This window comes from Magnolia sinica, chromosome 2 (genome assembly GCF_029962835.1).
Source record: "Magnolia sinica isolate HGM2019 chromosome 2, MsV1, whole genome shotgun sequence".
Lineage (NCBI taxonomy): Eukaryota > Viridiplantae > Streptophyta > Magnoliopsida > Magnoliales > Magnoliaceae > Magnolia > Magnolia sinica.
Window position 1 is genome coordinate 103,205,506 of NC_080574.1, and position 26,362 is coordinate 103,231,867.

The following is a 26,362-nucleotide window of genomic DNA, read 5'->3' on the forward strand; positions in this document are numbered from 1 at the left end:
ATTAATATTCAAAATTTTAATTTTCTCATCCCAGCTTTTAGAGGATGGCCTGTTTACACCCTTAACTATTCAAATGAAGCAGATACAGACTCTATTTCAACGTTGAGACTAGGGATGGAGTGTAAAAGGTGAGAACAGTGATATCTTGCCAAGTGACCCAACTATCATTTCCCTAACAATTTAAAAATCATATAACACTTGTGGGGCATGTTCAATGCCTAGTCATTGGTTTTCTAAACATGGCTGATTAGACTTGCTTAATAACTCTGGATGAATGTGGCACTCCTTTTTGCAGATCATATGTCTTTTCGTTTATATTGAGGAGAACCATGGAAGGCAATTGGCTTTTTAGTTTCTGAGCAGTGTGTGTTTGTGGTGCTTTAAGGTCCTTCAAGCCCATTTTGGCCAGCTCATCTCCCACCAACTTTCTAAGGAATTGAGAAGGTTGTGGGCATCATCTGTGCATGCTAATCCAAGATTGCAAAATGGTGGAGGTACAAATTCATCAACACATGATGCATCATATCTGATTATTCACTGGCCTCTTCAAATTAACAGAAAATAATCTTTTTTAGCATCTCTTGTCCAAACACAGTTCAAAATGTATGATTATTCATTAGCCCTTCACTCACTGTTGAAGTGTATGTTTGTTAAGTTACACTCTTTGTCATGCAGCACATTGTGAACCTTGCTGGGAACAAAACTCTAGTTCTGCCTGTGCCTGCATTTAACGTCATCAATGGAGGATCACATGGTTTCACTGTCAACCTGAATTTTGCGAACCTTGCTAGGAACAGAACTTGGTACAGGCAGATTGTCAGTTACCATTTTTTTCCCATCTTGAAGATTTCATTCATCTCCATGCATGTTATCTTTTTCTCTCCATAGGACATATTTCCAAGGGGGGTAAAACCCAAAGGCAGGGGAGCTCCGAAGAAGGCTCCTGCTAGAAAGGTGTTCTTGCAAATCCTAAAACTTCTTATTTCCCATGTATCTCCTTGTTTTCGTGGACTTCTGATTGCCTTTTTGGTTTGGGTCTTTCAGCAAAAAATGCCAACTGCCGTTGCTAATGAAGAGGAAGATGATGAGGTACTCGAGCTAAAAGAATGACTGGTAGCATATAACATTGATTCTCCTTTAAATCAAACAAGTATATGATCATCCATGTGCAGTAAGCTTTCAGATCAAAGCGAAGCTGAGAATATGGTGTTAGTTGATTGTAAATTGATAACCAGTAGATGCACATCCATGGAGTTTTCGCTTGCGATTGTTGAGAAGCTATTTGGCTGCGAGAAGGCATTGGATCGTGCTGTTAATGAGAACTTTAAATAAACATATAACTATTATGTTGGCATTGTACTTTTGTGAATGGAAATGAATGATTGTGTTTGATTGAATGAATGAATGATTGTGTTTGATTGAATGAATGAATGATTTAGCCATGAATTGGATCTTACTTATATGAGTTATCAGGGTGTACTACAATGGTAAGAGCTGCCATTACAAATTAAATTTTATATTAACAATAGGCATTAGCTACGGCTATTAACCGTAGCACTTTGTTGAAAACAGTAGCTCTTGCTAAATTCAGCTTTTTGCTACGATTCTCATTCTACTTTTAGCTACAGATAAGATCCATAGCTGTATATCATTTTAACCTACGGACAATATTGCTACGGATTTAATCTGTACCAATAGTATAATTAGCTACGGCTAATAACCGTAGCCTGTTTCTACAAACCGTAACTGTTGCTAATTTAAGCCTATTGCTACGGTTCGTTCTCAACTTTTAGCTACAGATATAATCCGTACTCATAAATACTTTAGCGCTACAGAAGAAATGGCTACGGATTTAATCCGTATCCCTTATCTCTATAGCTACGGTTTATATCCGTAGCCATAGCTTTTAGACCTATGGCTACGGCACCAATGGCTACGGTCGTGCTACGGTTCTTAACCGTAGCTATAGGCTTTTAGCTACGGTTTTTAGCCGTAGCCTTTAGCCTGTTTTCTGGTAAAGCAAAGGTTAACATATTATCAATCCAGTCAAGCAGTAATGATATAGCAGTACAACCATAAGGTCCTAAGTACTCTTATTAATGTAAGGATGGTATGTGTTAATAATGCATACCCTCGCCTACACTCCCTCTTGCGACAACATCTTACGATCGCGGCATGCACCCCTTTCTCTGTGCACTTCCTCGCTAAAGCACCGTGCAATGCGATGCATGGTTGTGTTAGTCAAGTTCTTAATTAGACATATTCATACAGCCGGATTGGGAAGCTAAGGCACCTCCCTTTACATCATAACCCAAACATTGATCCATTTAGGGTCGTCAATCCTAGTAGTCACATACGATAGATGGTTTTCAGGTCGCTATAGAGAGGCTCGTCACCGTCAGCGTAGGCCTGGTTTATACTTTAGTTTACTACGGAAAGACTCGTCACCTCAACGTAGTTTCTAGTGTATGCTCGAGATCACTACGGGCTCATCACCTAATCGTAGGCCCACAGCTTAAATACAGTGTCTCATACCACCGTATTCGGCTCACGAGTCTGGGTTACTCACTGGACACTACAGGGAGATTCGTCGCCCCAGCGTAGGCCGACAGCACAACCACGGTGTCCCATACGACTATGCTCGCCTCATGAGTCTTAGCGGGTCGAGGTACCAAGGTTAAACGGATTTTGTACTAGTAAGTTGGTACCTTAGAATCAAATAGTAGCGTCCATACATAGTGAACATACATCAGGTCAATCGGGTTGCTTGACAAGCTTGACTGGTATGAGCATACGTCGAGCCGATCGACATGGAGCGCGTAAGCACTCCGCGTGACTTAACCACTGCCGATAAGCAGCGTACGACTAGAATTCATCGGGCGTGACTGTCGTAGTTAAGCAGTTCAACCACCGTTCACAAACAATTACTGATTGCCTGGACTACATCGTTGCCCCAATCACATTCCAACAATAGCATTCACATACAGTAATCCAAAACAGCATGTGACAACTGAAATCAGGTATGAATCTTACTTGAGCAATTTAACAAACGCATTCTACACATATTATGATACATAGACATTTCATCCATACAGCACATAGTAGTAAGATAGGTTATATAAAGGATACTATAACCATAGTTAAGGGAATTGAGAATCCTATCTCAACACCCTCATTACATGCATTTAAACAAGCATTTTCACATTCAGGCATTTTATCAAACACTTAGACTACACATATCATATACATGTAGTAAGGTATCATAGCAAATCCCTTTACAAAGGGTTCACCATACGTACAACAATCATGAATTCTCAGTCAATAAACATGACAAGCATAAATCACAATTCCATACTCGTTCACATATTTCAACAAATACAGGGAATGCATTATAAATCAACATAGTTTATATATATATATACATAATACACGGAAACCCCCGTATCTAAGCACATGTGATAGCAATCAAGCCAGTCATAAATCATTACTAACATTGAAAGCCTTGAAAACCATAACCTAAACATTTATAGTCGGCACCTTTCGTCAGTAGACTCGTAACGAACTCAGTTTAAACACTAAGTCCTCACCTACGGCACAACGGCAACCTATAGCATGAAATAGGTTAGTTACTTCAGCATTTATCCTACTTGTATCCCTAAAATAGATTAGGGTTAGGATTTCTTACCTACGAACAGAGTCAGAATCGACGGAAAAGCGATACGGACGAGGTGGTAAAGCACGTAGAGTGGCAGGGAAAGATCCTAGGAATAATCTCCCACTTCCTCTCACACTTTCTCTCTCTTTCCTTCTCTCTTTGCTCTCTTCTCTTTCCTAGGGTTGCAAAATCGTATGTGAAGGGAGAGAGAGGGTTTAAGGCCCTTATATAGGCCTAGAACTGATGGGAATGGCCCCAGGGCCATGGTATACTTAGGCTATAGCCAAAAGTTGGTTGTTTTGGTCTAATGGAGCTGTTCTGAAGGCCCCTTTTCCACATACGGTCGGACTTAAGCTTCCTGATGTTGGATCTAGGTCAGGATAAGATCTCGGCCCGATCGGATCAGTGGATCGACCGTGGGGGACCAGTTTCAGTTCAACGGTCGTCTACACTCGATCAGGGCCATAAGTACACTGACATGTGTTGAATATTTTTCCTGATCTGAGGGTTTAGTTGGGTCAGAATCTGACAGTCTGAAACCTTAGATTTGGCCCGCAATCGAACGACTCAATTCACTTAAGTTTCGTTTCGCTTTATAAAGGTATTCGCGTTTCTCACACATTTCGCTCCAGGCTCAAGTTGTGCATTTTGGGATACTATTTAGACTTGATTTCTGAGATGGTTGTCAAGCCCAATAAGGCGGTCATAACCGTATAGTTTCGTAGTAATCGGACTTTCGACGCGCGGTCCAGGTCCAATACGAAGTTTCAAGGTGCTCCCGTGAGCAATTGGGTTTAGAGATTGATCCTAGGTGTTTGGGTAATGTAGCATTAGTGGTTCTACTCATTTTGGATCCTACAGTTCGTATAGAAAGTGGTTTAAGCCAAATCCATCGATTGTTTAGTTTAGTACTTAACTAAATTCCGCCTTAATTACGATAGAATAAGGTCCTAGGGTAGTTCTATGCCCCCTTTTGGTACTTTTAGCAAGTAAATTATTTTAATTATTTTTCTAATAGTTCGTCATCAAGTCTACTTCATCTCTACCAAATTTCATTAGATTTTGTGTTGTAGGAAAATTATAAAAATTCTAGAAGCAGCAGCTATCCAAACTAATAATTTTTGGATAGTTGTCACAATAACATATATTTAACTATATTAAAAATTTTATTATATTTTTCACTTATTTTTATATAAAACTAGACTTATCAAGATTCAATCTAGCTTTTGAATCACTTAAATTGGAGTTATAACGAGGAAGATATGACTTTTTGAAGTCAATCGAAAAGTGCAGAAAATCTGCAGCGAGGGTCCACCATAACTTGGTGCTCCGGCGGTGAGTCGCAGACCTGGAGGTGGTGCCGCCCGCCTACTGTGGTGTTTCGTGGTGTTTTGCTCTGGGATTTTGAAATGGGTGTATTTTATAACATGGGATGAGTTATTCATTGTACAATATATGATTTTGGGGTAGGAGGAGCTGCTTTATCCAAATAACCTATTTATTTTATAATATTCCAAAAGGTTAATAGTCAAAAACTCATTTTATTTATTTATTTACTATTTATAGTAAATTTTAGTTTAAGTATTGTTCTTCATCACCTAAACTTTAGAATTTATGTCTAATATGAAAGTACTTATAAAAATTTGAAGATTAAGGTGGTGAAAGGTAAGATTTTGAAGGAAATGGGTTAAAAATAGATTTTGAACTTTGGGATTGAGTTTTGAGAAGTTAATAAGGTGTTAGGATTAACCCATTGCCTAAGGACGTCCAACTCCAGGTTGGTAAAAATTCAGGGCGTTACTAGTTCTTGAGCAGAACCGTGCGTTTACCTCGACGCCTCACATGCCTCGAGCGGCTTTTCCTCCCGATAGGTTAGAGCAGATGATACTCCTTATGCAGTAGCAGCAGTAGATTTGGACCACCATAGCAGGGGCCCTTGCCCAGAATATGAGTGTGGTTCTGCTTGCATCACTTATGCACCCTGCTGGGCACATGAGTGTCAGCGGCTTATTCGAGCGATTCAAGCGCTTCCGACCTCCTACTTTTGCGGGTACTCACAGACCCGAGGAGGCCGAGTATTAGCTTGACCGTATCTTTAAGATGCTGAAGCCGCTGCACTGCACTGAGGCAGAGCAGGTTGAGTTGGTCACATACATGTTTGAGAAGGAGGCCAGTCTTTGGTGGGACAGCATCCTACGGACAGTGCCTACTGAGTATGTATGGACATGGGAAGCTTTCGAGACTTGCTTCCATAAAGTATTTCCCCCTCACCTACCGTAACGAGAAGGAGAGTGACTTTCTTCACCTCCGTTAGGGAGGAATGACCGTGGCAGAGTACGAGAACCATTTTTCAGAGCTGGCTAGGTACGCTCTTTTGATCATAGCAAACGAGCCGATGCGAATGCAATGATTCGCTGAGGGTTTGCGGCTTGAGATACGTACGAAGATATGTTGTGCAAGCATTTCCAACTATACTAAGCTAGTGAGCATGTCCATGCGAGCTAAGCAGGATGGGGACAGGCTATCCCGTATGTGTGCACTCGTAGGTCCGAGACCTTGACCAGATTTTCCGAGCAGACCATTCTTCGGCAAGAGGCCACGAACAGATTCACCTCCTCGGCTTACGGCTCCACCGGCTTAGTCGAGGCGAGCAGACTTGTGGTGCACCTACTGTAAGAGGTCGGGCGACACTGACACTTACTGCTTTACCAAGATGAGGGATAACGGTTTTGCGCCTCCTCTAAAGATCAACCGTCAGTTACCTTAGGCCATCACAGCTCCACCTCTATGATCAACACCACCTGCATCTCGATTTAGGCCGCCTCAATGGCCTATGGCACCGCAACCGAACCGTTCTCAATAGGCTCATGTGCACTCACTTGCAGCTGAGGCATCTGAGGCAGCCACTGCAGCACCATTGGATTTCAAAGTCACGACACATATCCAAGGTACACCAGTCTTCTTATTGGTTGACACCGGATCCATTATTTCGATTATATCATGTGCGGCAGTCAAGCGTCTGGGGTTAGAAACAACCCCTACGAATGGGGTGAGAATCCTTACCGCCACAGGGTCCTTTTCAGACGTTACTAAGATTTGTAAGGATTGCTCGATAGACTTAGGAAGCAGGACGGTACTCATTGACCTAATCATTGCCCCACTATACCATTATGACGTTATCCTCGATATGGATTGGCTCACCGAGATGAAGACAGAGATCGATTGTGATACCAGAGTGGTGACAACCCATGCACCTGAGGGCACGACCTTTACTTTTCCAGTTCAGGTTAGTTTGCCCTGCCGCATGAGTTGTTACCTTCCTTACTGGAGAATGTTGATGGTCCGACACTGGGGAATACACTTGTAGTCCGAGATTTCACGGATGTGTTCAGGACGATACCTGGATTACCTCCTCAGCGCGAGATCGATTTTACCATCGACCTTGTGCCTGGTGCGACACCCATTTCCCTACCAACACATCGCATGCCTCCTTCTAAAATAAAGGAACTGAGGAGACAGATAAATGATCTGCTGGATTCAGGCTTTATACGACTGAGTGTATCTCCTTGGGGAGCGCCCGTGTTGTTCGTGAAGAAAAAGGATGGTTCGCTGCGATTGTGTATTGATTATCGCAGATTGAACCAAGTGACAGTGAAGAACAAGTATCCTTTGCCTAGGATAGATGATCTATTCGATCAGTTGAAAAGGGCACAATATTTTTCAAAGGTCGACTTACAGTTAGGGTATCACCAGTTGCGTGTCAAGGAGAAAGATGTGCAGAAGACAGCATTCAGAACTAGTTTTGGACACTACAAATTCCTGGTGATGTCATTTAGACTCACAAACGCACCTGCCGTGTTCATAGATCTGATGAACCAGGTGTTTTGGCCGTATCTATTCTGATTCGTCATTGTATTTATAGATGATATCCTGATATATTCTAAGAGTTGGAAGGAGCATAAGAACACCTGCGAGCAGTCTTTGACACTCTCAGGAAGAACCAGTTGTTTGCCCAGTATAAGAAGTGCGACTTCTGAAAAGAAGAGGTCAAGTTCCTGGGACATATAGTGTCCAAGGAAGGAATAGCTGTAGACCTTGCTAAGGTGACCGTAGTTCAGGACTAGGAGCAGCCCAGTTCGGTTACTGAAGTGAGGAGTTTTCTTGGCCTAGAAGGTTATTACCATCGATTCATTAGGGACTTTTCCAAGATAGCCAGACCATTGTCTCAGCTCACTCGGAAGGATCTCAAGTTTGCCTGGAACGAGAAGGTAGAAGCAACCTTCCAGGAACTGAAGGACAAGTTGACATCCGCACCCGTGTTAGTATTGCAAGAGTAGGGGGTCAAATATACGATATACACCAACGCATCTCGTGTTGGTTTAGATTGTGTTCTGATGCAGAAGGACAGAGTGATTGCTTATGCCTCGCGACAGTTGAGGAAACACGAGGAAAACTACCCTACGCATGACCTATAGTTAGCGGCCGTCATGTTTGCATTAAAGCTCTGGAGACATTACCTCTACGGAGAGGAGTTCGAGCTATTTTGCAACCACAAGAGCCTCAGATACATATTCACGCAGAGGGACTTGAATATGAGGCAGCAATGATGGATGGAAACCTTGAAGGATTTTAAGTTTGAGGTTTCCTACCATCCCGACAAGGCTAACCTTGTGGCAGATGTATTGAGCTGTAAGAAGATAGCATTTGTGGCTCCGCTGATGATCGATGAATGGAACATGGTAGAATTTGTGTGGGACTTTGAGCAGAAGCTTACGGTAGAAGAACTGTTCGAGAGCGTCACACATATTCGCGTACAACCCCTTATCGATGACCGCATCATAGTGGCTCAAGGGGAAGATGAATGGTTAGTTGAGTTAAGGAAGTGAGCTAGTGATAATGAGGACTCTGAATGGAGAGTCGGTACGAATGGGGGTTTACGTTATCGTGGCCGCCTATGTGTCCCAAATCTCTATGACTTGAGAAGGGAAGTTCTCGAAGCTGCTCACAATTCGAAGATGGCAATGCATCTTGGTAGTACAAAGATGTATTGAGATATGAAGCGCTCGTACTGGTGGGACAACACGAAGGCCCACATAGCGAACTATGTATCCTGTTGTCTCACGTGCCAGCAGGTCAAGGGCGAACATCGCCGACCTCCTGGACTGCTTTAGCCCATGCCCATAGCATAATGGAAATGAGATTTCATTTCTATGGATTTCATCTCGGGATTATCGAAGACGAGGAAGGGCATGACTTCATTTGGGTGATCGTGGACCAGTTGATGAAATCGGCTCATTTCCTCCCGATTAGAGTCTCAAACTCTACAGACGAGTTGGCCAGGCTGTACATCAAGGAGATAGTACGTTTGCATGGAGTGCCTATGGAGATCGTGTCGGATCGAGACACGTAATTCACATCTATCTTCTGGACTCGTATCCAGGAAGTAATGGGTGTGAAACTGAAGTTCAGTACCACGTTCCACCCACAGACAGATGGGCAAACGGAACGGGTGAATCAAGTGTTAGAGGATATGTTGCGAGCTTTTGTGCTTGATTTCAAGGACAGTTGGGATGACTGTTTTCCTTATGCTGAGTTTGCTTATAACAACAACTTTTAGGCGGGTATTGGTATGACCCCCTACGCATTGCTGGGCAGAGGTTGGCAAGAAGAGTTTGATTAGCCCAAAGTTAGTATAGGTGACCTCAGAGAAGATTGACATTATCAAGCATCAACTCCTGGCAGCACAGAGCAGACAGAAGAGTTACGCCGATACGAGGCGGTGACCGCTAGAGTTTGAGGTTGGGGACCATGTGTTTCTTAAGGTTTCCCCAATGAAGGGAGTCCTTCAGTTTGGCAAGAAGGGGAAGCTCACGCCACGATTTATTGGTCCATTCTAGATTCTAGATTGAGTGGGTGTGGTAGCGTACCGCCTTACTTTGCCCACCCCACTCGCCGGCGTGCACAACGTATTTCTTGTATCCATGTTGAAGAAATACGTTCCTGATCCGTCCTACATTATCAAATGGGAGCAGGTACAGTTAAGTGAAGATGCCACTTACGTACTGCGACCACACGTATCCTATATAGGAAGGAGCAGGTGCTGCGTAGTAAGGTTACCCCGCTTGTGAAGGTGCTGTGGGCTCATCACACTGAGGAAGAGGCTACCTGGGAACAGAAGTTGAGGTCCGCAAGAACTACCCTTAGATTCTCAAGGAGTACGAAAATGTACTCATTTTAAGGATAACATTTTTTCTTTAAAGGGGGTAGATTGTAACGTCTCAGAAAAATCCGTACAAAGACCCGAGTACAACCTCAGGCAGAAATCATTAAGGATCAAATTCTTTAGAAATTAGATGAAAATTAATTAAGTACTAAACTGAATTAATTAGTAGATTAGCTTGAACTGCTTTCTATACGAACTGCAAGACCCAAAACTAGCAGAATCACTAACTCTATACTTCCTAAAAACCTAGGATCAATCTTAAAACTCGGTTGCTCTAGGGAGCATCTTGAAACTCCGTATCGGACCTGGACCGTGCATCGAAAGTCCAATTTTCATGAAACTATACGGTTACAACCGCCTTATTGGGCTTGACAACCATCTCGGTAATCAAAGTTCAAATAGTATCCAGAAACACACAACTTGAGCCCGGAGCGAAGTGTGTGAGAAACGCGAATATCTTTAGAAAATAGACTCAAACTTAAGTGAATTGGGCCATTCGGTTGTAGGCCAAATTTAAGGTTTCAGACCGTCAGATTCTGACCCAACTACGCCCTTGGATCAGGGAAATTTCCCTACACATGTCAGTGTACTTGTAGCCCTGATTGAGTAGCGATGACTGTTGAACTGAAACTGGTCCTCTGCGGTCAATCCACTAATCCGATCGGACCGAAACTTTAACCTGGCATAGGTCTATTGTCAGAGAACTTTCTTCAGACCGTAGGCGAGCAATGGACCTCCAGATGAGCTCCTTTGGACTGAAATAGACGTCTTTTGGCTATAACCTAAGTATACCATGGCCTTGGGGCCATTAACATCAGTTTTGGGCGTATATAAGGGCCTTAACCCACCCCTCTCTCATTCCATACGAATTTCCTAAACCCTAGGAGAGAGAAGAGAGAAAAGAGAAGGAAAAAGTGAGGAGAAGTGAGAGAGAGAGAGCTGTGGTCTGTTGCTGGGATTCAATCCTGCCACTCCACGTGTTGAATTCCCTTTTTCGTGTTGCGATACCAGCGATTTTGACTCTACTTTTGGATAAGAAATCCTAACCCTAATCTGCTTTAGGTATCCAAATCAGTAGATCGGTGAAATAGCTAACTTATTTCATTGATTTAGGTAGCCGTTATGTCGTAGACAAAGGCATAGTGTTCGAACTAAGTTCAATACGAGTTCGCGAATTATAAACATTTAGGTTATGATTTTCAAGGCTTTCAATGTCATTTAATGATTTATGACTGACTTGATTGCTGTCACATGTGCCTAGACGCAATGTTTTCCGTATATTACACATATACATGAACTACGTTGAATATAATGTATTCTATCTGTTTGTTGAAATGTTTGAATGAACATGAAATGATGATTTGTGCTTGGCATGATAATTTATTGAGAATGCATGATTGTTGAATGTGTGACAATTCCCTTGTGAAAGGAATTGCTATAATATACGTTATAACTAATTTATTATATGTATGTTGATATATGTAGTCTAAGTATTTGATAAAATGCCTAAATGAGAAAATGCTTGTTGAAATGTATTTAATGAGGGTGTTGAGATAAGATTCTCAATTACCTTATATATAGTTACAGTTTCCTTCATGTAACATATCTTACTACTATATGATTTATGGGTGAGATGCCTATGTATGAAACATGTACACTATGTGCTTGTTAAAGTGCTCGAATGAGATTTATATTTGAATTGATTGTCACATGCTATTTTGACCATCATATATGAACGCCTATTATGTTTGAGTATGATTGGGACTGATTCGTAGTCCAGGCAATCGATAACGGTTTACGATCAGTGGTCGAACCAGTTTCGCGACGACGGATACATTCGATGAATCCAAGTCGTAAGGTGATTATTGACAGTGGCTAGGCCACGAGGAGTGCGTATGCTCTCCATGACGATTAATGCAACGTGCGCTCGTACTAGTAGAGCTTGTCAAGTAACCCAATTGGCCTAATGTATGTTTACTATGTATGGATGCTACTGTTTGAATCTAAGGTACCGCTTACCAGTGAAAAACCCGTTTAACCTTGGTACCATGATCTGCTAAGACTCATGAGCCGGGCATGGTAGTATGGGACACCATGGTTGAGCTATCGCCTACGCTGGGGTGACGAGCCTCCCCGTAGTGTCCAGTGAGCAACCCAAACTCGTGAGCCAAATACGGTGATATATGACACTGTATTCAAGCTGTCGGCTTACGCTAAAGTGACGAGCCTTTCCCGTAATGACTTTGAGTATAAACTAAGCCTACGCCGAGGTGACGAGCCTCCCATAATGACCTGAACTTGCCTGTCTACTATTTTAAATCAGGGGTGATGTTGCCTTATAACTTGTCTATCGTATGTGATTTATTAGGATTGATGACCCTATATGGATCATCTTTTGGGTATTTGATATAAAGGGAGGTACCTTAGCTTTCCAAATCTACTGTATGAATAAACCTAATTAAATATTGGCTAACATGATCATGCACCGCATTACATGTGCTTTGGTGAGGAAGCGCACGTTTAGGGAGTTTGCAATGTGCGATCGTAAGATGATGTCGCTGAGGGAGTGCAGGCGAGGACATGCATCATTACAGCATATCATTCCTGCATTAAGAAGAATACTTAAGACATGATTATCTTATTGCTTTATCATTATTGTTTGACTGAATTGATAACATGTTAACCTTTACCTTATAGCTCCACTGAGTTGATCACTCACTCCCACTCTGGGACGGTGTTTTAAAACACCAACCAGACTCTGTTGTAGCTTCAGGTGATGGCGATGCTTATGAGGCGGTGCCTGACTTCTATGATGACGAGGAGTTCTCCTTCATGCAACTCTCTGGCGGGTCTATGTAGACCTAGAGTTGCGTCGTAGGGATCACATGGTTACAGACTAGTTGAACATTACACCTTATCATTTCATAAATTTTAGAGTTATACATGTAATTATTTGACCTGGTGACGTTTATACTCTGGGGACTTATAATCACATATATGCTTTATATATTTATCACAGTCTTCCGCTTGCGTAATTTAACTGTCTCTGGAGTATGATATGCTGATTTGGTATAATCGCACTCATGTTAAATACACTAATACAAATAATATTTAATCACCATTATTTATGTTGCATAAGTGATGCGTTGGAACTCCGGAGTTGAGCTTCTGCTCGACCCCCAATTTTTTGGGCATTACAGGAAGGAGTTTGGTCATCTCTAGAGTGGGTCATTCATTGCTATACTATACTGTTACATGCGGTACGTGAAATACTTTAAGCCAACATTCTCGCAGGTTGTGAGTAAACTCCTGCACGTGTCAGGCTCGTATGGATCTTGGTCAGATGGGTGTTGGCAGGCTGGATGCTGTGCGCAGCTATGGCCCTAGTTGTTCACTAAAGAAACTTTTTATGTGGTAATGTGGCATGCTAAAATTTTTGTATATGCACTTGTATGATGCCTATGTTGTGAATCATCCATACAACTATTCATAAGGCTGTTAGCTCATTTTATTGATTGAAAAATCATCCAAGATAGGGAAATGAACTGGAGTCTCCGTGTGTGGAGTGATGACTTTGAGATGCGTACTCTTGAAGAGTTACTACGAGAATAAATAAATTTTCATTTTATATTTATTTCTTTTCAATAATAATGTATGAACCTGTGTTGGATATCGGCCAGTAGATAATTGATACTTTTGACTGGATGCATGATGATAAATTAAGTTTACTATTTGTGATGATTATTATAGTTGTGTATAATATTATCCCCTCTCCATTGAGTCATACTCTCGACTCAATGATTGAGTCAAGTAAACTCAAGTTTCTAGAATCGGTGTGTGAGAATACTGTTGCTCTCTTGAATGGATAATTCAGTCACGTGTAATATTTGTGAGCATGCTAGAACTGACTAAGTGGCTCGATTCCAATTGAACAACTTTAACCCCAAGCTCCTAGATAGTCAGGTACTCATAATTAACAATATATGACCGAGATTGGCCCTGTCAATGAGTCAAAGTCAGATCGGATTAGGGTGGATCCGTAGTCAATTCAATTATAAATGGATCAACATCTTAAGATGCAGACCCGCCCCAAACCATTATAGTGGATTCAGACCCACCCCATCAGATCTGTCAATGGGTCAGATTTGAATCGGATCTGTTCGTCACCTATCCAAATCCTATCAACGGTAATTTAAAATTCCCAAAAAAAAAATTCTATCAAGTATCAACTCCATTAATTCAAACTAATACTTTAAAGGTAATTTAATACAAAAAGGAAACAAAGCCATGAAACTCTATCAAGTATTAACTCCAAGAAAATATCATACACATTTTTCCTTTCCAAGTTGAAGAAACTAGTCATCGTAATTCTATCTTGTGCTCGTACTCATACATATGGTAGAAGAAGAAATATCCAATATATACATAAAATGGTAATTAGAAAATTTTGTATGAAAAAAAAAACTAAATAAATTTAAAATCTAACTCTTTGTTTGATGTCGCAGTCAATCCTATCCACATATTAAAGCCTCCATAACTTCTGAAAGTAAGTAAGTACGAGTCTTATCAAGCACTCTACCACGAGTACTAAATGTTGATTATGATGCAACGGTAGAAATTGAAATCATAAAAATGCCACGAGTCAGTCTTGAAAGTGTTGGGAACTTTGGATTGTTGATTTGCCACCAACTTAATATGTTAAACTCTTGGTTGTGAGGAAATAGTGTCTCTTCCAAATATTGATCTACTTTTGATTTTTGAGAGAAAGTTTGACTGTCAGGACATGCATGAGAATACCACATATTAAATCCTTTAAATTTATCTTCAGTATTATCAAAAACCCCACTCGATGATGAAAAACTATTATTACAATTGCTTTCACCAATTGTTGAAAATGTTGTCATTGATTTATCCGAGTCAACAACTTTATACTCTGAGAAAAGATCATCCATTGTATGTCGAATTTTGCTGATGTAGAAATGAACACTACCACTTAGATTTGATAGTACTACTCCACCAACTCCATTTTAAACTGAGGATCAAGAACTATTGCCATTGCTAAAACCAAATTGCATCCATGCTAATACTTATCAAACTTTCATTTCTTTCTATTTGCCATTTGATTTAACATAATTGCAATAACTTTTCTCCCATTTAACTAATTTAAGATAAATTTCACAAACATTGGGAAAGTACATATTAGTAGTTGAATATTTGGAACCTGAAAAGTTATTGGTAGCTTCATAACAAACCTTCAAACACTTACTAATTCTTGCATAGGACTAATTAAGAGTTTATGACCCAAACTCACAAGACCTTGTATAGGCCATTAATGGATGCAGAACGTATAGGTCCTTGTCTAGAATGTATGGTTTATGGTGAACCAATTTAAAACCATATGAGATAGTTTGAGTTCGTCCTCCGGGAGTGGAGTAGGCAAGTGGCCGATCCACTGTATATCATATGCAATGTGGAATGATTCTTTGCCTATGATTTATTTCTGTTTTGTTCAATGAATGCTTGAATAGATGAATAACATGCTAGGTGTTTGAATCATTGGATAAGTAGATATATGTTATCTCTCATCATAGACTCATGTTATATGCAAGTTAAATATTTAATTGTCTATGGTCCTACACACTACACTGTGTTTAATAAGGGTTATTATGTTTTGATTGATTAAATTTAAAAAGGTCTTATTGACATACCCTAAGGACTTAGACATGACTCTAAGCTTCTAGCTTAAGAGGTATCGGTACAATACTCATAATTTTAGTCTTAGGCCTAGTGTGCTTGTCTTATCTCGTGTGTAGGAGAATCTGAGTTGCTCGCTGATTTGTTCGTGTTGAGGATGTCCAAGTTCGAAGTGATTCTAGGAATGGATTGGTTAGTTGTGTATCATGCCGTATTAAACTGTTTCGATAAGATAGTCATGTTCTTTATTCTCGGCTAGCTACAGTTTTAATATGTTGTGATGCCCCATGAAGGGCTATTAGAGACCCTTATGGTTTGTGTGTAAGAGTAGTTAGTAGTGTGCATTAATCAGTTGTCGATCATTTGTAACTTTCTAGATGTGTTCCAAAAGATTTTACAGTTGCCACCCAGGAGGGCTGTGGAGTTTTATAGATACCTGGTGCCTAGTACTATACCGATCATTAATGTCCCATACCATATGGCATCAAAGGAGTTGAAGGAACTACAAAAGTAGTTGGATGAGTTGCTCGCATCAAGGTTTATCCATCTGAGCAGTTCTTCGTGTGATGCACCAACGCTCTTCATAAAGAAGAATGATGGAATGTTGAGGCTGTGTGTGGAGTATCGTGAATAAGGTCACTATCAAGAATCAATATCTGCTCCCGAGGATATATGACCTATTTGATCAGTTACGAGAGGCGTAGTTCTTCTCAAAGATAGATTTGCATTTCAGGTATCATTAGGTGCGAGTCCGGCAGGAAGTTATCCTGAAGATAGATTTTCGGATCCGTTATGTTCATTTTGAGTTCCTGGTCATGTCATTTGGACTGACCAATGCACTGGTAGTTTTCATGTAATTCATGAATGATATCTTTCACCCCTTCCTATACCAGTTTGTGATGGTATTTATCAATAACATCTTAATATACTCAAGGACCCGAGAGGAGCATGAACAACATTTGGAGATAACCCTATAGACTTTGCGTGAGCACCAGCTGTTCGCCAAGCTAGAGAAATGTGATTTTTGGTAGGGGGAGGTGAAGTTTCTCGGGCATGTGATCACCTAGGAAGGAGTGACAGTTGACCCTACGAAGGTTAATGTAGTGCTACAATGTGGATAGCCCACTAATGCTACTGAGATCTTGAGCTTCTTGGGTTTAGCGGGCTATTATTAATGATTTATTGAAGGCTTTTCGCGCATTGCTACCTAACTGACCAGGTTGACCTGGAAGGGACTGCAGTTTGTATGGAGCGATGCATATGAGCAAGCATTTATAAAGATGATGACCCATCTAACAATGGCAATAGTCCTCACTCTCTCCTTTGGAAGTGAAGGATTCGCGGTTTATACTAATGCTTTGCTCACCAGGCTTAGTTGTGTGCTGATACAACACAGGAAGTTTATAACATATGCATTATGTCAGCTCAAGATCCATGAGTAGAACTGCCCTCCACACAATCTCAAGTTGGAAGCAATTGTCTTCATGTTGAAGATCTTGAGACATTATCTTTACAGGGTGAGGTTCGCGCTCTTTTCGGACAATAAGAGTCTGAAGTATCACTTCTCTCAAAGTAAGTTGAACATGAGGCATATGTGATAGATGCAACTTCTAAAGGATTATGACTTTGTTATGCAATATCACTCAAGTAAGGTGAACGTGGTGGTTGACGCTTTAAGTTGCTAGCCACGAGACCAGTTGCACAGTTTATGGCTTAGGAGTGGAGAATGCTCGAGGAGGTGGCGGGCTTTAATTTTCAGATGAGCTTGTAATCCATTATAATGCAATTTTTGAGCATGTCAATTCAACCCTCTTTCGTGTCCAGGGTTATGGACCGTCAGCAGGAAGATCAGTCATTGCAGACCAATAGAGCAGAGGTAATGGGAAATGAGTAGTCATATTGGTAGGTTGGGTTCAATGGTGGGTTGCGTTATAGTGGCAAATTGTGTTTTCTAGCTGTGGGAGAGTTGAGGCAAGAGATCCTAGATGAGGGGCATCATTTAAAGTTCATCATCCACCCAGGCTCCACCAAGATATACTGGGATATGAAGAGGTAGTACTGGTGGAGCAGCATGAAGTGCAAGATCACCAAGTATGTGTCTGAATGCTACACCTGCCAGCATGTGAAGGTTGAGCATCAGAAGTCTTCTGGCCCCTTATAGTCATTAGAGATTCCAAAGTGAAAGTGGGATCACATCTCTATAGATATTATATAGGGCCGCCAAGGACTCATCGCAATCATAATGCTATTTGGGTTATTGTTGATTGCCTAATGAAGTCGGCATACTTTCTTGGGATACGTGCTTCTTGGTTGAAGGATCGGCTAACAATGTATATATTGATGAGATTGTGAGACTGCATGGTGTTCCAATTTCGATCGTGTCTGACTATGACCCGAGATTCACATTGTAGGTCTGGAGGAGCTTTCAGAAGACCTTTAGGGCTACCCTAAAGTTCAACACAACATACCATCTGTATACTAACGGGCAAATTGAGAGGGTTAACTAGATCCTTAAGGACATGCTTTGAGCTTGGGTGCTAAATTTATCGAAGTAGTTGGGACGAATACTTGCCTTTGGCCGAGTTTGCATATAACAACTACCAGGCGACCATTAGCATGACCCCCTTCGAGGTGTTGTATGGTGGACCTTGTAGGTCCCTGAACTATTGGACTGAGGTGGGAGAGCACCCATATTAGGTCTTGAGGTTTTACAGAGGATGTCCAAGAAGATTAATATCATTAAGCAAAGGATGAGTGCAGCCCAGAATTGACAGAAGAGTTATATTGATTGTCGGTAGAGAATTTTGGAATTCGCAGTGGACGATCGAGTCTATCTCAAGGTCTCACCCCATGAAGGGTGTTGTTTGATTTGGCAGTAAGGGGAAGCTTTCGCATTACAAAATCTCTTGTTAGGAATGGTTTAGTTTTTGGTTTAGGAACGTACTTAGCCCGTTCCTGATTTGGACGATTTTCTATAGAACACAAGCTCTACCTCCACCCTATGGGGAGCCCAACATGATGTATGAGTTTTATCCATGCCGTTCATCCCTTTTCTCATATCATTTTATTGCATGATTCAAAAAATGAAGCAAAAATAAAATTTAAGTGGACCACAAAGCTGAGATTGAACGCCCACTATTAAAAACTTGTTGGGAGCTGCAAAAGATTTGAAACCACTCCAATTTTAGTCTCATGTCCTAAAATGACCTTGTAAAACGGATGGACGCAGTGAATTTCTCCCAAACATCACAATGGCCCCACATAGCATCCCAACGTGGAACTTCTACTGGACGCTACTGGCAAAACTCCTTTTGGTTATTCCCTTCCAAAGCCCATTTGCAAACGGATGGGCTAGTGACACTGCACTAGTTGGTCGGTGCTATGTGGGCCCCACCATGATGTATGTATTTCATCCATGCCATCCGTCCTTTTTTTAGATCATTTTATAATATTATCCCAAAAATGAGGTAGATACAAATATTAAGTGAACTACAGTGTTGATTGAATGCCCACCATTAAAAACTTTCTGGGGCCACAAAAGTTTTGGATCAAGCTGATATTTCTTTTTCCCTTTAATCCAAGTCTCTACGACCTAATCTACAGGTTGGATGTCAAATAAACATTACATTAGGCTTAATTAGGTTTTTAATGGTGGACATTAAATCACTACCTCACATGAGTTTTAGATCTGCATCATTTTTTGAATCACGATAAGAAATGATCTGTAAAAATGGATGGACGGATTGGATAAAATACATACATCATGGAGGGGCCACAAAGCACTGACCAACGTTGCTAGCCAAACCGCGTCCAGCCCATCTTAATTCGTCCTGCTCCCTCCCATAACCCATCCCTCTCTCTACCAAAACCGTGTCCTAATGACTCTCTCTCTCTCTCTCTCTGCATTTGCTCCTTCATTTTCTTCTCTTTAGAGAGTATCTCTCAAAGGGATTCCGAGTCACAATGTCGACGGAGAAGGAGAGAGAACGATGTCTCCATCTCGAAGCTTGCCGAGAAAACCGAGCGGTATGATGGTAAGTCTCTCAAATCTATATTTCGTTTTCTCTCTGCAATTAATGTTTTCTCCTTCGGTATTATGATCTTGGGATGTTTTTGCCCTAATCATGGCTCGGATCTTGGGATGTTTTTGCCCAAATCAGGCTTTTTAGGGTTTTTCAAGCTTTGGTTTCTCCTTTTCCCAATCCATGAAGAAAAATGGAAAGATAGCGTCAAAAGCATTTGATCTTATTATCAGGTACTTTTTAATGTGAATTTTCTTCTATTCGATCCGTTTTTCTAGGTTTTAATTGCACTTCTGCTGGTTATTTTGGTGAAATGAAGTAGATTCGGCTCGATTTTCGTGTTTTTCTTCTTTCGTAGCTCTGATCTGGTTGAAACATAGAGTTTTCATTGTGATAGTAGATCTAGTTGTGTTTTGCTATTTTTTTGTTGTAATTTTGTGAAAGCAGATTCGAGTTCGTGTTTTAATGGCTGTTGCAACGGCAACATCTTGATAATAAAATCACCACTTTTTGCCCTTTACTATGGTTGTATTTGGTTCTATCCACTTTTTCAACCTTCTTCCAAATCTACTGAGAATAGTTTTTTTTTTTTTTTTCAACAGATCTTTGACGCTTTAAGGACAATGATGTTCATGTTTCTCCTGGGCATGAGGTGTATTCATAGGTATTTCCTTGCTAGCACTTGATGACTGGACAGTACACCAAAATTGCAAATCTAGAACTAGGGCAAATTAAGAATGAGGTGTATTCATAGACATTTGGATTTTCTTTCATCTGCATTTCAATTGTTTTTGTTCTTCTTCCTGTATCGATGGAAGAGGCCTGAAAAACCCAAATCAGAAAACAAACCTAGAGAGAGTGTGGCATGGTCGCCGGTGCCTGTCTTTGGTGGAAGTTCATTTAGTACATTGACTAACAGAACCAATCCATCACCTGGCCCGAATATCAATCTCGGGTTGAAGATACCGTTCCTCGATATACTCTCTGCAAATGACAATTTCAATGAGAATTCGCTAATTGGTTCTGGTGGATTTGGTAATGTCTACAAAGGAGTGGTTGGTGATGGCAGGAAAGTCGCTGTGAAAAGAGGCATGCCTGGTTCTAGGCAGGGCCTACCAGAGTTCATGACTGAGATCACGGTCTAGTCTAAAATCTGGCATCGACGCCTCGTTTCCTTAATTGGGTATTGCGAAGAACAGTCAGAGATGATCTTGGTCTATGAGTTCATGGAAAATGGGCCATTGAAGGATCATTTGTATGGTTCGGATTCTCCCTGTTTGTCTTGGAAATAGAGGCTGGAGATATGTATCGGTTCTGCAAGAGGTCTTCACTATGTTTATACAGGTTCATCACATGGAATCATCCACCGCGATCTTAAATCAGCAAACATCTTGCTCGATGAGAATTACCTGGAAAACGTGGCTGATTTCGGCCTTTCAAGAGCCGTGCCCTGCATTGATCAATCCCATGTAAGCACCAACATCAAAGGAAGCTTTGGATATCTTGATCCAGAGTATTTTAGGAGGCAGCATCTGACAGAGAAGTCGGACGTGTATTCATTTGGAGTAGTGCTTATAGAAGTCTTATGTGCAAGGCCAGCCATTGATATCTCACTCTCAAGAGATCAGGTGAACTTGGCTGAGTGGGCCATGCAATGGCAAAAGAAGGGTTTGATCGAGCAGATCATCGATCCTCATCTTGTGGGTACTATCAATGCTAATTCACTGAGGAAATTCACGGAAACAACAGAGAAGTGTTTGGCTGAATATGGCGTTGATAGGCCTACAATGGGAAATGTTCTGTGGAATTTGGAATATGCATTGCAACTTCAAGAAACCACCATTCTTTGAGAACCGTTTGAAGATAGCACTACGTCGGCTATTCCTGGTATGCTTCTAGCTTTGGTGCTTTGTTTTGATCATCGGAAAACTCGGGATTCAGGAAGCCTTGTAGACACATCTTCCTCCAAAGGGCTCAAATACACGTGGTATGCAGTTTCTGGTTATGCCATTGGACTGGTTACTGCTTTAGCTGCAGGGATCTTGACTCACTCTCCTCAACCTGCTCTTCTTTATCTGGTATGTTTTCTAGAGCATATGAGATGTCAAATCCAATTAGTTTATTAGATGATATTGGAAGCAAATTCTTAATATACTATAATCTACCTACCTATATATATATGTATGTATTCATGTATATTCTGTTTCAAGTAGGATCTTGATGAATGTCAAGTGAAATGTCTAATGTCCATCTATAATTGAGAACATTTCATTGGATTGGTTTTGTTCTGTCCAAGATCTGGTCTCTTGTCTATTCACACAAACTTCTCTGTTTATCTCGAACATTTGATATTGCATGCCTTTCCACTGGTCCAGTAACTCTCTCTTCATTCTTTTACATTTTGTTTGGCATGAAGAATTTTCTGTTTGTGGATTGGATTAGTGTTTTTTTTTTTTTTTTTTTTTTGAATCAGCAAATACAAAAGTCAGTTAATTTAACAGAATGGATGTTCCTAATACCAAATGAAGGTCTCAAGATCCCTTGGCTAATGAGAATTAGCTTCCTACAAGCATGTCTAGAAGCAGTCCCCAAGGAAAAAGTCCTGGTCTAAAACTCATTCATAACAAACGAGAATTCACTTGGACCAATACAACTTCCTGAGACTCGTGCAATGCCACTGCTGGAGTCGCCCTCAATAATTAAGTCCCTGAAATAGTAAAAAAGGTGGTTGCACCAGCTTGATCCACAGCTGTTATCCATGCACGAGTCACTATTGTTGACCAGCGTGGAGAATGCTCAACCAAATCATTCCTTAATTATTCCTCACTACAAATCCCAGAAATTCCGGGATTATCGTGGAGCTGCTATCAAACTTTTAAGCTTCGACGTGCCCTAAAGAGGCTTTCCAAATGTTGACCCTTTTTTTTTCATCTTTTTTTTTTTTTTTTTTTTTTGAGAGAGAGGTACTACTAGTTTTTTGGGGACTCCTTTTTATTGCGGATTATCAAAATCCAGTCAAGAGAAAAAAAAATCTGAAGCCTGATACCTGAATGCTTGGGAATGAGATCTTCGTCCAGTCAAGAGCGAAAAATCTGAAGCCTGAAACCCTGAATGCTTGGGTGAGGTTAACTTAAGAAAAAAAAAAAGAAAATCAGATTTGAGTAAATAAGGTCTTCTCTTCAACTCCAATATATTTTCCCACCAATATTGAGCAAAAGCTTGATATAGCAGTGTGGATAAACTGCTAGTATGAAATTCATTTTCATTCTTTCAGTACATCCTTTTTCATCGATATTACCATATCTAATGTCTCTAAATTGCAGGAAAAAAAGAAGCTTCTTGAGGAACTTGAGAGCCACAAGCATGCGAGAGACAGCATGTTGGAGGTATTTGTGTCAGAAAACGTTTCCTGGTCTTTCTTTTAAGGTGTCTCTAGACATACATTAAATATCTGAACCTCGAGTCCATTATCTAAGGGTTGTTGCTCTCCCTTTTTCTTTCAAGTTTTCATTATGGATAAAAAACTGCTGGTCCTTATTTTAAGAAATTGCATGTTGAACCAATTATTAGCTCTCGTTCTTTTATTGTTGTGCTATTATTATTATTTTTTGTTTTCTCATTTTATACAAGTTGGGCTGTCCAAGGTCCATAACATCAGCATTTCAGGTCACTGAACAATTGACCCACTTGTAAAAACTATAAAACCCATTGTGTAATATTTCCTTTATGTCATGCATGCTGACTATTGGATGAAATTCCTCAACTGAACATTGAAACTTGACGATGCAGGACATGCCTCAACAATTGATCAAGAAGAAGAGGGATAGGATTGGCATTATACTCAACATATACCTACATTAACATATGGATATGGTGTTGTTATGATTAGCAATCAAAGACAATCTTTCCTTGTTTCGTGCACAGAGATTCATGATGTCTCCAAAGCAAAGTGAGTGAGATTTACTTCTTGTTGTTTTATCTCTCCTCTTTATTGATACTGTCAACAATAATCATAGCCATTTTAATAGTTTTGGGCCACAACTTTAGCATTTTGGGTCACTGAACAATGGGCTCACTTGTACAAACTGAAAATCAAAATAGTACTCTGTAATCCTTTGGACAGAACAATGTATAACACATGTTGTACGTCATGCATACCAACTGTTGGATGAATTACCTCAATAAAGAACGTTTTGTGTGGATCTCACTTGGGGGACCATCTTTCTCTATCGATGAATGGTCCCACATGGATGCATGGTTGAAGACTATACCATTGATACCCCATTGGATAAAAGTAGCACTGGTCTGACCATTGAAACTTTTCTTTCATCATTATGTGTTTTTACACCTTATAGATTTGATGAACTTTAACCATTTTTGCTTTTAGCCCTGTTTGAGGGACACCATTCGGATGATAAAAATGCAATTGCCAAAGTAATTTTCAGTCTGTCCACCTACATAAGGATCCACCAGAGGGATGTTTCAGATCATCAAAATATACAATCATGCGTGCTTGGCTTGTACATAATTTTTCTCGAGCCAAGAAATGGACCTCAACCACTAATTATCCTTATATCGAATGCTTACACAGATGCATTGAGGTCGGAAAGCCTCGAGCTTGTGCAACTCAGATCTCTTACAATCCAACACAGGCCTGGATAGAAGATGTGCAATATCCAAGCTATCCATCAGGTGGTTCCTCACATCTTGATGCCACAGTCCAAAAATCAGGCAAGTCCACTCCATGTAAGGATCACCAAAAGCAAGGACCCACACCCTTGGATTTTTATTTTTAATTTTTCTTACCAATCTTCGTTGCTTCAATATAACAAAGGGTTTCCATAATGTTTGACTTGTATTATGTATTTATCTTTTGGTTGTAAGATGCTTATTCAAAGTGGAAGTAACTATCTAGAGTGTAGGCTCAGGGGTCCACAATGCTTACGTGGATGCATGATCAAAGATGCTCATCAGGTGCAAGCCATGATCAAAGTAGCACTGGTCTGACCATTGAAGCCATCATCTTTTGTTGTGCAGCTTTCCATGGATTGTTGCTTTCCTTTTTTAATTAGATCTTTTGTTCATATATCAGTATTTTTTTTTTCCAGCTGATTGTAAATAGGTGGGACAAATCTCTGATGATGGTCATGTGAATTAACATTTTTGCCATTGTATTGTTGCAGGTCAGCCATTGAACAAGTTGAAAAACAAGCTCATATTGTCTGTTTGCAGGTTACTGATCATATGGTTATCATCCAATCCATGTGAATGGTTTATATAGATATAATCACGTAGCCATGTGTGTGGTGAAGATGCGAATTTGGTGTAGATTATCTCTTTAAAAAAGGGATATGCAATGGTCACCCTAGATTCCCTCTTTGAACAGAAAATAGTGCACTTCTGTTGAAATTGAATTCTGTGATATGGAGTTTCTGATTTTAGTTTTTCACATGTTTATTTAGTGCTTTGTATTTTAAATTTCTCTGTGCTGGATAACTTTTATGCTTTTTGAAAACATTGTATGTTAATTCACAATTCAAGTAGCGTTATGCACATTAGTTGAGTTTTGGTATTGTCCACATGCTTTTATCATTCATACTTGTATTCCACTCAGGTCTCTTCAGAACAATTCGTCAAACGGTTCTATTCCGTCCACCATTCGGCAAAACATGGTGTTCAATGCAACTAATAGACTTATCTTGTAAGATGCACCATTCGTCCACAATTTTTTTTTTTCTTTTTTTACACTATACTTCCATGCATAGGAAGCAACACTATATAAGTTTCCGTGGTGTTGATTGTGTTAGTCTTGGGATCAAATTTTCTTCAATATAATCAATGATAGTGTTTGCCTAGCTCCATTTCAAGTTGAATAATAGGAATTTCTTGCTATATATGTGATCTTTATTTCTGAAATTGAGTTTGCAAGAACCGACATTCCCTGTCATGGCTTTGTTGCATGTGATCTTTAATCCTGATACATCATTGGTTCTTGTTCAATCAGGACTTGGGTATGAAGGTTCTCTATTATTGCTTTGATATTCCTTTTTTCTTCTGGAATGCTTCTTTATATTTGATGTTTTTCTTCCATCTCCATTGTTGAATAGATATATCTTGCTACTATTACTAGCAAGTATTTCTGCAATTTTTGGTTTTGTAGGTGGTGTCATCAAGTATATAGAAATGGGCTGGAAATTGAAAATTTCTCAACCGTCCCTAATTTCGGTTGAAAGCCGTTCCAGAATTGAAACATTTGGAACGGTTTGAAACCGTCCCTAATTGTTTGCGACGCCCTTTTTTGCCACGGTTGAAAACCGTTCCTAAGAAGGAATTTTTGGCACGGTGTTCCCCAAGTTATATTAGGCCTTTCGAGATTGTTGAGTGCGTCGGCGCGTAGCATATCTGCTTGCTTTTCCTTTCCAGTTGTTTGGTGTACATAATATATTTCGTATTTCAATATTGTGGAAGTGTGAGTTAGGTACAATCCCTGTGATTGATTGGCAATTGCTCGAGGTCCGTGAGAATGTGTTATATATTGCGTAGGTAGTCTACATTCTCATTCGGGAGTAGGTCCATCAGACCAAAGTCATTCCTTTGGTGAAAGTTCACTAGAGGCATCATAGCGAGGACAAGGCTTCTGAGGAGCTTGAGGTTGATATCCACAAGCGATACCCTCACTTATTTGATGTATGATTACGTAATATATGCATGATGATGTTAATGTTTTGTCTTTCTGTGTTACGAGTTTGATGGTATGTTTGCATCTGA

The 26,362-nt window shown here is 40.3% G+C and overlaps 1 long non-coding RNA gene and 1 pseudogene across 1 annotated transcript; both read left to right on the forward strand.

Annotated features, from left to right (window-relative positions):
* Positions 1 to 379: 379 nt before the first annotated feature.
* LOC131229801 (uncharacterized) lies at positions 380 to 949 on the forward strand. Its single transcript, XR_009163603.1, has 3 exons — positions 380 to 494; positions 676 to 803; positions 889 to 949. It is a non-coding gene; the product is annotated as an uncharacterized LOC131229801 (long non-coding RNA).
* Positions 950 to 19,408: 18,459 nt separating this feature from the next.
* LOC131237327 (probable receptor-like protein kinase At5g24010) lies at positions 19,409 to 25,661 on the forward strand (annotated as a pseudogene).
* Positions 25,662 to 26,362: the final 701 nt, after the last annotated feature.